The sequence below is a fragment of the Cydia strobilella genome, chromosome 15 (genome assembly GCF_947568885.1).
Source record: "Cydia strobilella chromosome 15, ilCydStro3.1, whole genome shotgun sequence".
Lineage (NCBI taxonomy): Eukaryota > Metazoa > Arthropoda > Insecta > Lepidoptera > Tortricidae > Cydia > Cydia strobilella.
The window spans coordinates 8,484,382-8,500,802 of record NC_086055.1 but is presented as its reverse complement, the minus strand read 5'-3'; the positions used below and the strand labels follow the sequence as shown (position 1 = coordinate 8,500,802).

At 37.5% G+C, this 16,421-nt stretch overlaps 1 protein-coding gene across 1 annotated transcript in view; it reads left to right on the top strand.

Annotated features, from left to right (window-relative positions):
- The window catches only part of LOC134747987 (uncharacterized), a 191,322-nt gene that overhangs the window by 165,684 nt on the left and 9,217 nt on the right, over positions 1-16,421 (top strand). The window lies entirely within an intron of this gene.

Sequence of the window (16,421 nt, the reverse complement as noted above, 5' to 3'; positions counted from 1 at the left end):
CCTACATAATTATTGTACCACGCTGTCTGCTATCAGACAGTACACGTAAGTTTAAGCGGATTTATAAGAACTAGCGCGAGATTTGCGAGATTAAACCTGTGAGATGTTACCTGAATTAACTGCATTGAATTGAATATTATAATAATTCCAACTACATCTACTAAAATCCAGCAAAATAATTGAGGATATTATTCTAGTATCTAACACTATTTAATGTGTTCCATTGTAAACATCATAAAAATAACTAGTTTTACTTATTTTCGTCTTAAATTAAATTAAATTAAATTGTAGGCTATGTTTAATGTTTCCGTGTGGTCGATTGTTGTGCGCTCGCTCGAAGTGAGTAGCTCCTTTTATTTAAACAATATCGTTCTCCGTTAAATTATTCCAGTGGCAACACGCCAAATGCTATGCTCATACACAAGACAATGTGTTCGTTACGTTCATTTGGCGGGCCGCCTCCAATTTGCAAACTTAATTAAATACCGCACCAAAATTGTGCACTCTCGATAAACCGTAAACATCGTTTCTGCACCAACGGATTTAATTTCAACCCAGAATAAATTTAAGGTTTACCGAGCCATGGCTATATTAGACGACGAAATTTCTCGGAACAAACTAATCGCCGATTCGAATACCTAGCCATCAATAAATCGAAGTCTATAAAGGAAGCAATCTATCGGCTGTACACAACGAATTCACGGCTCTCATTCAGCATTAATCCCGCGCCGAACTTGGAATAGCAAGTAAATTAGCAGTAAAACCTTTTCTCGGCGTTGCGATTGTTTTTTCAGCTTCCAATTACGAATAAACGACGCCGCCGCTTACAGCCGTGAAACATTAATGAGCTCCGTTATCGTAGTCGCGAGGCAGGGCGACGCCGCGCCGCCGGGCGAGTGTGTCACGCGCCCTGCCGGGCCTAGCCTGGGTCTCAAGTCTCAAGTAGTGACGGGAGCGGGTACATACGGGATTTTGTACAGCTCTGATAAAAGGAGCAACTATCCATACTTAATACTAGTGGCTCGTGAGCTGTAGACCTCGCGAGCATAGCTTAAGATGGGCGTGTGATTGTGCACAATTTGCGAATTATCACCATCGTTTCCAAAACTCGAACATTTTCTAAGACGTGTTGATATTCACGCATGCAACAAAAATATGACGTCGAATCGAAATATATTTACTGCAAAATATAGCAATATCTTGCATTCACATACACATACGTACTTAAAGACAAATGTCAGTAGATTCGTAATGTTACAGTAACGTAACCTAGAGGGCGCAGCGGATGGAATGTTTATAGTTAAAAAAGATCAGAAATTAAATTTAAATTCTTGTTTGAGCAACGATTGAGACTTTGACAAGGCACTTAGAACCAACTAATATTTTCAGACATTAATGTGCTCGTGGCATCCGTAACCTTTTTTAACCTTTTTTTGAAAAACAATAAACAATACACATACAATAAAAAAAAAACAGATAGTAGCTGAGATACCTACTTGGTTCAAACCCCAACGGCACCAATTTTTTTTTTATAATTTTAACGTTGACATTTCGAGTTATTTTAAGCGTATGTTATTCTTATTATCAATTGAGTGTCGCGAATTCTTCTACCGATAACTACAAAAACGCTTCTATTGATAGCTTAGTGCTGTTGGCCGAGTCACATGTTTGAGTAGGTAATAAAAGTTTACATTTACTATATGGAGAAAACGTGAAATTTTATTCACATTTTTCTATCTCGCCAATCAGTCCTGTTACGTTTAAGAGGGTAGGATAGCTACAGACAATAGGTACTTTTTTCATACAATTTCCATTTCGGGAGAAAACGGTTTCCACTAACTAAATCTTAACAAATCACTTTGATTCTGATGTTGATCGCTTCAGCAATAATATATTCTAGGTTTGTAAATTTCGCTTCAAAAATAATTGTGGCTTTTAAGTAGGTACATTACCATTAGTTGAACCCTATGAAACTATTGATACTGGATAGGAATGGAATCGATTGGCATAAAAAATAGCATGTAAAAAATAAAAGTTTTAATTTTCATACAAACTGTATGGGAAAAGTTTTCTTCAATTTGTGGCTTTTCTAGGCGGAGGTTTTTTTGGTACCATACAAGCTTTTGATTGGCATCCAAAAAAAAATGGTGATAGGCTGTATCAGGGATACAGCCGCAGTGGTTGATGTGAAACGTGGCGTGGAAGTTATTGCGAAGACCGCATAGGGACCTCATAGCGTAAAGCAGGCGCCCTGAGACTTGAATGTTGGGCTTTGCCCTACCATACAGTGAAAAGGTTGCAGGTAAGGGAAAAAGGCGCCGCAGGCGCCCTGTACGTAATCTTTACAGTGTAAAAGGCGCCGCAGGCGCCCTTTACGTAAGATGTCGGGCTTCGCCCGACCCTACTGTGTAAAGCCTGTGTGTAAGAGCACGTTTGGCACGCTTGAATGTCGGGCTTCGCCCGACCTTACAGTGTCAGGGGCGCCACAGGCCCTTTACAATATAAAAAGCGCCCCAGGTGCCATGCATAAAAAGCGCGCTTCGCGCGCTTGAATATCGGGCTTTACTCGACCCTATGTTGTAAAGCCTGTAGGTATGAGCGCATTTGAGCGTTTTATGCCTTAATTTTCGCACACGGTGGCCTCAAACAAACGCAGTCGTGAAATTTCTGTAAAAATGCCACATTTTAACTCTTTTCCAGCTTTTTAAAATACCGCGTATTTTATTTTTATAATATTTCATTTCACCATCTTGTTTGACATGGATAGTTTAAAGGTCACTCACACAAACAGGCGTTGAGTAAAATTTTCTCAATTTTGTATTGATTTTTTCAATATAGGTAATATTATTGAATAGTTGGCTCCATAAACCCGCTCAGACAAACGAATGTACACTACTTAAACCTCAAAGTTTATGGTGCAAGAAATCTACGTATTTTAAAAGAAAAACTGTAAATAAAATTGTATGAAATTCGGAATAAGGAGAACCACTTAAAGCTAACTAAACGTATGGCTCCGCCGTTCAGAACACTAGAAAATTAAAATAACGAAAAAAAAACATATTGTTTAGGGCTAGTTAAATAAAAGCTAGTAAATATGAAACGAATACGCTTAGCCCGCGCTTGATGAATCAATTTCAAAATAGAAAAATAAAAAAACAAAAAAAAAAACAATACGAAATTTAAGTGTAAAAAAATACAAAGTTATGTAAGCAAGCAGCATACAATTACTGGGGATCGAACCAGGGACCACCCGGTGCAATCGAAAAAAGTGAATGTTTGCAAAACACGCCATGATGGTGCTTACCTAAGCTGACGAAATTCAGCTACTCATTCTCGAGTAAAAACTAAATATCTAAATACCGCCAAAACCAGCAATACAAAGTTTCTGCATTTTTTGACATTTAATCTGTAAACATATCTCAAAAAGAAAATACTGTACTTATATTGACCGGGATATAGACCGTGATTACCTTTTGTATTATTTGTGAGCTCCCGATATTTCGACGCAGTTACATGCATCATGTTCACGGGTGACTGAAGATAGCGGGTGGGTGTCAAAGTTGTGTAGACAGCGCTCTGTCTACCCTCATTCTTGCGCGTCGGCTGCGTTCACTTTCAACGTTAACAACGGTCGCATTCACACTTGTTGGTCCGGTCGCGTTCACACTCGTTGGTCTGTCCAAACACACTACACTCACGGTATCACTACGCGTGTTTGATTCGGATATCACTGGTTTTTTACACAAACAAATCACAGAATTCCACACATTTGACAGTTTAAACCCATCTTCACGATTAAAATTGGACAGACCAACGAGTGTGAACGCGACCGGACCAACAAGTGTGAATGCGACCGTTGTTAACGTTGAAAGTGAACGCAGCCGACGCGCAAGAATGAGGGTAGACAGAGCGCTGTCTACACAACTTTGACACCCACCCGCTATTTTCAGTCACCCGTGAACATGATGCATGTAACTGCGTCGAAATATCGGGAGCTCACAAATAATACAAAAGGTAATCACGGTCTATATCCCGGTCAATATAAGTCTAGTGAAACTAACCGTGAATCATTCAAAACTCTAAGAAAATACTGTTATGATATCGATACGACTATTTGTTTAGGCGCGAGCTAACACGACTCCGCCATTTTGGAAAATTTCCAAAAACCGGATCGACAAAAAAAATATATTTGATCATAGAATTTGGTCACAAAATTTCACGAAAATCAGTTGAGAATTGCGACCTGTAGAGGAGAACATCCGGACATACAAAAGCAAAATGCCCGAGTCAAACCGTAGACCTTCGCTATGCTTCGGTCAATTATAAAAGCGAAAACTCCTTTTCCCTGTCTGTTATTGTACCACAACTAAACTATTGTTTTTTAAAGCAGGGTTTAATAAAGTTTCGCATAATATTTATTGCCTTGAGTGCCTTCTACACATGTGCTACTATGTTTATAGAATTTCGCCCTCCGGAGAGAATGAGGATAAGATACAAATCAAACTCCACACGAGCAAAGCGGAGCCACATGCACTGCTACACTTGCCCGGGATCCGGGATCGATACCTTGATTTCAATAATTTAAAACGAAACACAAAACTGCGAGAACAAGTTAAATTGTGAAGACCATGGGGTTTTCAGGGTCTAATTAAAGTGAACTTAATTAAAAAGATAATATTGCTTTGCTAATCCACGATATATCACAGATATTCATTAATATGGATTTCCGCAACGTAACGCCTGATTCAATAAATAATTTGAAATTAATTTGTTAAATTATACTTATAAAATTGTTTGGGCCTAAGTATTACATTGACGAAATTCGGCGATGTTGTCGAGGTGTAGTTTCCATTACTTTCTATCATTGCTGAAGAGAAACAGTCGCAGGCTTAGTTTAACAATGACTTGGGCAACATATAGGTCAATAAGTGTAAAATAGCTACAAATAAGTTATATTCATTTAACGAACGGAATGTTGTACGTATTTTTAAACAACTAAGTGCTTGTTTACTCTAAAAACGTTAACTGACATACCGCTCGTCACTAAAACCAACGCTTCCTACTTACGTCTCGACTCGGCTAATCACGGTAATGGACTAATAACAAGTTAGTGGCGAAACTATTTCGCTTGGAGACACGTCTGTAAACTCTGATCCTTCGCGAGATGAGGATCGCATTAAAATATTAACTCAAGCGCAAACTGTTTCATAAAATTACTCCGCTGATATTCTATCAGGACATCTGACTCGTGGAACTTTACTTCCAAGTTATGGAATTTTTTAATAACGCTTCATGTTTCAAAATGCATACCTAGTGGATTGTACAGTAAGAGAATAAAACGACTAATTCTATCCATGGCAATTTAGCCGTTCGAGACGCTATAGGCAAAGATCGATATGTCAACGTTACATTGGGTATGGTATTAGTGCTCTGTTTGCCAAAATACTACACAGGAATTTAGCTGCTTAATATAGTTGTATTAGGTATATATTAGGTATATTATCATATATAAGAGAAGATTAGGTATACCATCGTCTGCACTATTAACTGACAATTCCTAAAGCTTATTGTAAAGACATAAGGTCTACCGATGTTCAGTTCAAATGGTGATGGTGTTGCTGCTTGTACTTTTACTCATTAAAACATAAAAAAATGGTATTTGGCGCAGCCTAAAAATATCCATAATGACAAACATTGCCGGCATGAGAAATGAAAACGTTCGAATTTAAACTGTTGTGAGACATACTAACATTAAATCATTTTACGGTTTAGACTCACTTGTTTTAGTCACTCGCGCGACACGTTTCGGAGAGCCTAGGTTTCCTTTCTCAAGCACTAATAGTGCGAGCAGCGTTCACGAAGACCGTGTATTGCGTACTGCCGCTGCCGCGCGCCGAGAAAGCCGGTTGGGGGAGGTCTTGCGCAATCGTTGTAGGCGGGCACAGTGGTGTGTTTGGGTTTGGGTTACCTTACACTTGTAGCGACACACAGCACGAACTCACTATGTCCACTACACTGTCACAACACTCACCGGCATTCTGCTGAGGAATCACAGGCTTCCATGCTGGCGGCACAGCCCAGCCGCTATCCCGATTGAAATTAGGGCGCCGCCCAATCTCGATCACTTCACGTATTTTACATGGTACGTAGCAATTTTCTCGTACCAGTAATCTCGCCTTGTCAAACCGAAGATAGTGCGACGCGCCTGTATCTAGGGCGTGATCTGCCACTGTGGAGTTGCTGCAATCCATCTTCTTTACACTCCGTATGTGTTCTAACAGTGTAAAGAAGATGGCGCGCGGCAGCGGCAGTACGCAATACACGGTAGTCGTGAACGCTGCTTGCACTATTAGTGCTTGAGAAAGGAGACCTAGGCTCTCCGAAACATGTCACGCGAGTGACTAAAACAAGTGAGTCTAAACCGTAAAATGATTTAATGAAAACGTTATTTACATAGCAGCGAAAACACCTGCTGTTTATGTAGAAAATATCATATGCGAAATGCGTGGTTTTCTTTGCAAATACGAATAATGCAAAATGCGATGATGAAAATGCAAAATCACGACTTAGCACCTAAATAGGAAAATCGTAGGTACTTTACGCTTACGAGACAGGAAAATGCTAAATTCGCTCTTAAATACATTTAATATAGCTCGCTTTTGTGTGTATTTAGTGAGTTAACGACGGAGTTCGTCCGATCCAGTGCGCTGCCAATTTTCATTAGGTCCGGCCAGAGATATCATTGGACGTAAGTGTGGGAACTTTGGTGGGTGCGCCCCAACCCGGCCCTGCATTTCGAATGAGCATTAAATATTGTTGATCAAGGAAACGTTAAAATAATAAAATTAATATAAACACAAACACGATTATTAGCACAATCGAAATAAGACAATCTGCGAAATCTCTTGGACATAGGTATTTATACAGGTATGTATATTCATTAAAGGTCCCTTTTGCCAAGAGAATGACCCCTGGAAAAGTATAACCGCTCAATCTGGATTCAGCAAGTATTTTCAACAAGAAGATTAAATTTTTCCACAAGGGTATGTAAGTCTTTTTTGTATAGAATTTAATAAGCTTTAATGTTGCCTTACACCATAGAATACGGAAATTCAGAGTAAAGTGCGAATTTTTCCCGGAAGGCACACATTTTCCAAGATGGCTGCGGTTCCTCGAGGTCCCCAAATGTCAAATCGTGTGGGCATGAAAAAGGGAACTTTAATTAACATATAGTATACCAAATTTAATCACTGTCTAAGAGATTCGTGTCCCTCAGGTCGATACTTCGCGTTTTCTGGCCAAAAACTATTCGAAATGAAGACCTATGGAGTATATGCCGGCAAACACACATACTATTCGAAGAGGGGAAACGAATAACGCAACCGTCGCTTTCGGTTGGAAACCGCCGGACGGAAGCCGTGGCTCCGGGCACCCTGTACACTCTTGGCAGCGGTCCGTCATGAGTGAGCTACGAGCGGTCGGGTTGAGCTGGAGCGAGGCCAGAAGGGTCGCTGAAGATAGGAAGGAGTGGCGCGAGCTTGTGAAGGCCCTTAGCACCTCTGGGGTGCCATAGGACAACAACAACAAGAGATTTCGCAGTTTGTCCTATTCCGATTGTGCTATATGTTGCAGATTATCTAGTCTATGCAGATACTTTATATAGATAATCAAAAAGATACGAAAATATTTTCTATTTAGTAACCTGCAAAATTGATACCAATGTCATCTCGAGCCTTATTTTATTAAGATAAAATAACAATAATATAATATACATATTTCTCGAACTAACCCTACATCTAATTAGATAATTAGAGAAGAGGTAAGTAGAGTAGAACGTGAAGTGAAGGATTTGATATAACGGTAAAATAATGTACCTTGCCTAAGTCGAATCCATATTTCCGCGGACAAGATCGGCAGACAAAATCTACCCATCAAAAACATTACATGTAAAAAGATGCAAGTCTCGCAACGCAGTTCTACTACAAAAAAGTTTTGAAATGTAATGTGAAACCAAGTCGGTTAGTCTAGTCAGTGCCAGGGGGGATAAAACCGTAACAATATTAGATACCTTTATTTTTTTAATACTTATAACTACTTGGCAATCGCACGGCTACATAATCACATAAGGATAATTCGTCAACTACTTAAAATAATCCTAATTCAACATAACGCTGGCCCTAAAGACATGCAGTTTGAGCAATACACATACGAGTAAAAGGTACAATACAAGTAAAGCATTGTGTGCAATTGCCAACTCATTATATGTATTCAAAATATAAAGGTATCTAATATTGTTACGGTTTTATCACCCCCTGGCACTGACTAGACTAACCAACTTGGTTTCACATTACATTTCAAAACTTTTTTGTAGTAGAACTGCGTTGCGAGACTTGCATCTTTTTACATGTAATGTTTTTGATGGGATCTCATCTCTTTTTGTAGGCAGACCTTCTTTTCGTGTACTCATACCCATACCATACTCATGTATACACATATCATAATTATACACATCTTCATTCATACTTACATCGTACAACGTAGTCTACTTATGTTTAACCTACTAATTGTGGGAACTGCATACGTAACTTTGTTATCGCATATATTTATATAGGATTACAAACTTACTTGTGCAGTTATTAAATCTTTAAAACGTGACTGATATTGCAGTATTTTAAAGTTTTTATTGGCTTAATACGCTAAAAACTAATTACGTTTCAAATTTGGAGCTTGTGGGTCTGCTAGAAGTACCTTAGAATTATGATGATCGTGAGTGAGTGTGTCAGTGACAAAACTAAGGAACTTTGATATGCAATAATTCTTAAACTACATGTTCAAATTACATGTTATTAAGGGTATATCTAAATCATGTTATGCTCTATACGTTACTGAAAATTCAGGGTTCTAGCTTTAGCTATCACAAAATTACAAAACGTTAAAAATGGCCTAAGTGGCTTCGAGAAAAGTGCCTCTTTGTTTTGCTCGACTTGGCGGGGGCACTGCCGTGCCCCCAGATGTAAAAATAGCAAAAGAAATAGTGTATGGATACGAATATGTGGATAAGTGATTTTTATTTCTCATGCTCTGAAAGAGGGTCATTGTTGTTCTAAAAGGTGTGCAGAAAATGATACGTGTCTGCACTAGAGCATTTTACGTTCGAAGTACGATTTTTTTAATTTTGTACGATAAGCAATTGACATTTGAGTTTAAATGGATTTGTTATACAATTTCCATTCTGATATTTGACTCCCCATTCCATAAATAACGATACTTTTGCCTAAATTGTTACTTAATTGAAAGTACCCTCAAGAAATACTATTAAAATATATACTTAGTCATGTTTTAAAAAAAACCGGCCAAGTGCGAGTCGGACTCGCGCACGAAGGGTTCCGTATCATTACGGAAAAAAACAGCAAAAAAAAAACACGTTTGTTGTATGGGAGCCCCATTTCAATATTTAATTATTCTGTTTTTAGTATTTGTTGTTATAGCGGCAACAGAAATACATCATCTGTGAAAATTTCAACTGTGTAGCTATCACGGTTCATGAGATACAGCCTGGTGACAGACAGACGAACAGACGGACGGACAGACGGACGGACAGTCTTAGTAATAGGGTCCCGTTTTTACCCTTTGGGTACGGAACCCTAAAAACACATGCATTTTACTTTCCTCGTATTCGAAATGAAAAGTAGAGTGTTTAACTCGGGTGAAAGGCATCATTTCTGCCTCGGACTATTGGCGCTCGAACGGCAGATACCTCGGCAGAAAGGAGTGCCTTTCCTCCCTCGGTTAACAATCTACTATTGTTGCACTATCACTGCCCATGTACCTAATTGCTATTGAACTTCGATGAATATTACAGAAAAGTGGTAATTTTTTTTATTTATCTTCTTTTCTTAAATCTTTCATACTAGCTTCTGTCCGCGACTTCTGTGTAAGATGATGATGATTAATAAAACTATCCTATGTCCTTCCTCGGGTCTCAAACTATCTCCATACCAATTTTTTTTTAAATGTTCAGTGGTTTTAGTGTAAAGAGGTAACAGACAGACAGTTACTTTCACATTTGAGACACACCTGAGACAATTCTTATTGCGAGTCACCCGACGATTCCTAAATCATAGATTTAAGATGTTTGAAGTGTCTTATTTCACATTTCTACGTATTATATTGTTAATTGGTAATTCAAGTAATGAGTCTAATCCATTAAAGCGACACGAGGCACATGATATGGGGCACATATCGTTGTTCGAAATACCTACATTACTTCAAAAGAGATATTTAAGCGAAATTCGATGTGATAGAAGATATTATCGTCTAAGCAAATTAAGCTGTCTAAATAAGTTAGTTAAGGGAATGCCGAAACTACAAGGAACATGTATAATTATTAATTAGGAACCATGGCTTTAATAGTAACGTAACGTAAAATTATACATATTATGTATACTGCTGATTCATTGGTTGATTATCAGAACAGGTCCGTTAAGTTTAAAATAAGCAACTAAGTAAAACTACCGCTTTGTAGCTCCTTTTCAAATAATGAATGGCGACTTTTTGATATTTATTAGGTAAGTAGGTAGGTTTTTATTTTCAATTTTTTTAAAAGTAATTAATTAATAAATTTTACCCGGTTTCCATACAAGTTATAAAAGAAATTGATAAAAATTTTGAATGCCTGTTATTCTTGTCCTTAAGGTGCCGTAGGTTTAGAGAGGTAAGTTTTTTGAAAAATCGTACCGTTTTTAGGGTTCCGTACCAAAAAGGTACAAAATAGGAACCCTTATGGTGTGGCTCTTATGAACAGCGCTAACCTTAACACATTGGAAGTGTGACTTTTTTATTTTATTTTTATTACTTATGAAAAATGCCCAACATAAAGAGGGGGCAAAAAGTCAAAGTCTAGTTACTAGGTCGAGTGAGATATCATTTGAAAGAGCTCGAATTGAACATTACAAAACAATTTTTAATTTGTTTTTCATAGAAATAAAAAATTAACTTATGAAGTAAAATGTAAAAAAAATACCATTTCCCCCCTCCCCCCTACCCTTATCTCCAAAGTTTAACAATGAAATTGTTTGAAATGTTTACATAATAATAACATTATCATAAATATTACAGGAAAAATATAATCACACCTCTATCTTAAATACTTAGAAAATTTAAACTTTGTACGAAAGCGAAACCCTCGGTGCGCGAGTTAAACGAACTAGCACTTGGCCAGTTTTTATTTTAGATACGGTTGCTAAAAAAAATAAAATTGCAATCTTGAGGATTTTTTCCAGTGACTTCATCGATTCGAATCCAAATTTTTTGGCTTTCGCTCGATATAAAATCATGTTGGGCCATGCTCAGTGTAGGATTCCGTAGTTACCATTCTATCAGAATAGGCTAAATGGGGACTATTAAATTAATTTTTAACAAGCAGAAACGTCTGCGATCGATGCTATTAAGCATACATCTTCTTCTATGTAGCTTCTAAATAAATTCGGCCTCTGGATACTACTATTATATACCGGACGGGGACTGTTAGTTAGTATCATGTACATTACAAACAAAAGGGAGTATTTTCGCAGCGTTATTTTTAGGGTTCCGTAGCCAAATGGCAAAAAACGGAACCCTAAAAATAACGCTGCGAAACTCAATTTTTTTTTTCATCAAACCCATAGTCCATACGTGTGGGGAATCTATAGATAAGTCTTCAAAAATGATATTGAGGTTTCTAATATCATTTTTTTCTAAACCGAATAGTTTGCGCGAGAGACACTTCCAAAATGCTAAAATGTGTGCCCCCCCCCTGTAACTTCTAAAATAAGAGAATGATAAAACTAAAAAAAATATATGATGTACATTACATTACCATGCAAACTTCCACCGAAAATTGGTTTGAACGAGATCTAGTAAGTAGTTTTTTTTTATACGTCATAAATCGTAAACCGCAATTAAGTCAATTTACCTTTCACTCAATCAACTCAAATATAAAAGTGGGGCACCCAACTCCCATACAACAGACGTGATTTTTTGCGTAATGGTAAGGAACCCTTAGTGCGCGAGTCCGACTCGCACTTGGCCAGGTTTTTTACTAAGAAGAGGAGACTTTTTGTAATAACTCAAAAACGGTTGGACCGATTACGTTCGACCGAGCGTTTATTTCCGAAAAAGTTTACTTTATCAAAAAGTGGTTGTTGAAGACCCTTATTCGTTTTGAAAGACCTATCCAACGATGCGCCACACCATATGATTAAAGCGAAGAAAAATTTTGTATGGGAGGTACCCGAAAAAAAAATTGTATTTTTATTTTACCGTTCTCGGTTCTCGATCACGGAGCAAAGCCGAGAACGAACGGACAGACGGACATGGCGAAACAAGTAGGGTTCCTAGTTGACTATGGAACCCTAAAAATCACGAACATAGGTCTAAAACGCACTTTGAAAATTTGTATCAAATTATGCACAAAAACTATAAATATGAAAATTGCTTCTAAAAATGCGCAATTTTTTTTTTAAGGGAACTCATTGATTACTTTATTTTTGTTAAAATTTACAACAAATTAAAATTCAAAAACGTGATATGCTGATATCATCCAGCGGTCCCGAGCACGCACATCCATCTCGCTCACGCTTACTCAGTAAGAGTGAGAGAAGAACACGAATCTACGGGGCTTTCAAACCACACGGGAAATTTATACTCCATCCTGTCCCCAATTTGGTTTCTTGCCCCACTTACAGCATTAGACATTGTAAAGCATTTGTGTCGTTTTCAAGCAAAAGGTACCACATTGTCGCTTGCTATAAGGACGCTCTGACAGGTTTCTCGTATAAAGATACAAGCAATTTTCGTCATTATTTTAAGCGACAACTTTTGATTGAAAACGTCACATTTTTTTGTTGTCAGAATTACATACCTGTATAGATAAAATGTCTGTTCAATTTTCCGTGAGCCCTCCTCAGTCGCGTTCGACATCGTTATTGACAGGTCTCCCTCACGCCGACGCGACGTGTGTTTCCTTTCCTGTGACCGTAGTGTGTATGTCCGTTATAAAAGCTAGCCAAGCCACCCCTCACCTATTTGAAAAGGAAGGTACATTGTGGTATTTATTTACAAAGTATCCTTTAAATCGATTGAATACATGGTGTTATGATTCGGATATAGTTATAAGGATACAACATTAATGTAAATTTATTATTTGATAGTAAAATCACTTATCAAAGTAACCAGTAAGAACAGTTAATATGAATACATATTCCTTTATATACCTACTATTAAAACTCAACTGATGTTTGAGATTTGGGAAGGCTTGTCGCATATCAAAGCCCTCACCTTGATAATTTATATGGTTACATACTATCACTTACTACATTAAAAGTTAACTGCGACGCACGCAAAGATAATTTATTTTCGAGTGACTTCAAATTGTCGCCGAATTATTAAAACGCCCGGTAGGTACCTGCGTCAGAACGGTGACGACCTGCCGCTCTTCATTTCTCTTTTCCCAGGAGTTTACCTTTCTTCGCATTCTTATGAATTTACAATATCAACGAAACAAGAAAACTGTCTAAGTCGCTCTGTATGTCAACTAGTTACTAATTCTGAGAACAAACATCTGAAGTCACCGTGAGAAACTTGGAATTTCCCGAAGGTTGCGAACTCTTTTTGTTGTAAATTATAAATACGGTGTCGACGTCGACGCGATTTCGTTGTCAGAACCGATTAACTTTTTATATCATTGTTCGTCCTAGAACTAGGGTACCTGCAGTAGGTACCATTAAGTACATTTTAGTACAGACGCAACGGCCCAGGCATACTTTTTATGTCTGCTTTATTAGATAGCAGTACGGCCATAAACTGGCTTCTCATCAGGCGAAATGTCTTTCTACTGTTGTTTTCTAAGTAACGTCCGATACATACGTGATCTTTATATTACTTTGTGTTAAGGCCGTTCCCTGAGCCAGAAGGCGTAAAATCTCCTTATATGATCATGTTTTTCTAAGAGGCGTTGATATTCGTAGACGTGGAAAAAATAGATGTAGTTCTTGACCTTATCTTCCGATACACGAATTATGACACTTAGCTCGATACAATTAATTCCCAAAGTAACCTCTAACTTGGACGTTCAATCAAACTTTACTTGGTTATTCATTATGTGATACCTACTATAAACAAAAAAATAAGAAAAAACAATCTTAACTTAAATAGTAATATCATAGCTTTCGAATTTCGATATTGTAAGGTAACGTTTTTAAAATAAATAAAAATCGACAAAATTCGATCAAAATTGACACTTGGCGCGCATGATCTTTCCCGTTCTTTCTTGCGAAATGTGACAGTGACAGCGGCAAACCGATAGAACGGCCTTAACTTTATGCATCTATTTTGTCTTATAGTGGCCTGGCCTTTTCTCGAAAAGTCTTCTAAAAATTGATTTTCGTTCATGGCATCTCAGATATGGGTGAATATCAATGCATTCAGTTTGATGTCCTAAACACAAATTACACAAATATATATATGAGATAACAACCGTGAAAGTTGTGGGGTTACATGCTGTGACGTCATAAAGTCGGCAGTACAAAGTTATAAACTTTTTTATTTTAAACATACCATGTGAGATACAAAATGAAAGGGCTTTGTGAATAGACCACAAATATATAACATACTGTAACATTTTCACTACTTGGTCTAACAAATTATTCGAAAACGTTCAAAAATGTCACAATCTAACAGTTTACTTTGAAGTACTCTAAATTGAAAATACTTGAATGGATTATTCCAAATTTTATACCTCTATATAATGTCTTAAAATAATTAAGCAGCTATATCAAAAAATAAGAAAAGTGCAAAAACAGTATCATTTTCTGTTACATTAAACGGCAACTAACATTAACAAACAATAAAAACCTCGACTGCTTACATATATTTTTGAAATGGTCTTTTTACTAGCTTTCATTTGGTACCCATATTGCTATCGTAAAAAAAAACAATTCCCCCTTAAAACCTGACTATTCCGCCGCCCTTCTATTAGACAAAAGGTACATTGTCGGTTGTGATTTGTGATTAATTATGTCACAATAATGTAATTAGAAATTAGGTACCTTCATTAAAATCTAACATAGTGGTAGCAACACCTAAGGATGTCACATACGATTAGAATACTGTATCAACATAAATTGCATAAATGTTCCCGCCGTCTATATTAGGAATTCAAACTAGTTCCAATATTCCAATACGTTCATCCATTTTGCAGTGTTCGGGCCATTACGGGTGTTAATATAGGTAGTGCTAATTGAAACAGGCAGGTCGCCTTTCGGCAGCGGTGGAAAGAGTGGAATACCGTGTCGTGCCAATTTAGATATTATTGCACGCTGTCAAATGGCGTACTCCGGCTAACTTTTAATACCCACTTCACCAGGGATTGCATAACCGGAAAATAAAGGTATGAATCTTTACTTTTACTATAATACGCAAGTCGACAAAGTAATTCGGAATTAAAGCAAATATTTCGTAAGCAATTTGCATGCAAAATATGCCAATACTTTGTCCTACACGTTTGCATACTTAAGTAAATAAAGAATTTTGTGAAAAAAACACTAGTTGAAAAACTTACCGTTTTCATGGAATGCCCCTAGAGCGCGGCACCGACCATTTACATAATATTATTATTAACTAGTACTGCCAGTTATCATTATAGTTCCTGTAAGCACGGGATGATCCTTCATAGGGCAAAAGGTTTTTAGGTAATCACATTGCAAAAAAATATATAAATATTCAATTATTTTCCTTAGGCGTTGAATTAATATTGCTGTGTACTGGGTGCGTAGACAAGATGCCAATCGTTTACGCTCCGTAGCGTAGCGTAGTTATCTCTCTCTATCACTCTTCTATATTAGTGCGACAGGGACAGTTGCGCTTCGTTCGCTACCAAGCGTTTACGATTGGCATCTTGTCTACGCACCCTGAGCTGGAAATAGTTATTTGTGCAACAAGAGAGGAAAGTTGGGTTTTCTTGAGTGTTTATTTTGAGTCCCGAGAAAGCGAAAGATACTATCATTGAATCACGAGCGAAGCGAGTGATTCTCAGTTAGAATCTTGAGCGTAGCGAGGGACTCAAAAATACGAGATGTAAAATAACTTTGCTCTCGTGTTGCACACATAATTTTTCACCTCAGTAGTATATATTAATGGTTAAATTGTATTTCGAACGACACAGAATAATTCAGTAAAAAAAAACCTGTAATCAAAGTATGAAGTGGCAGTTCATGGCCTTTACTAAATTAAACGGCTACTTTGTTTCACTCCCTGGAGTGAGGAAAGTCGCACTTTCCTCACTCCAGGGAGTGACGAAAGTAGGCTTGTTCGAGCTGCTGAGGTGAAAAGATAATGAGCGGCATATCCCAAGTGGCTCATACGATGGTAATATTTTCGATAGC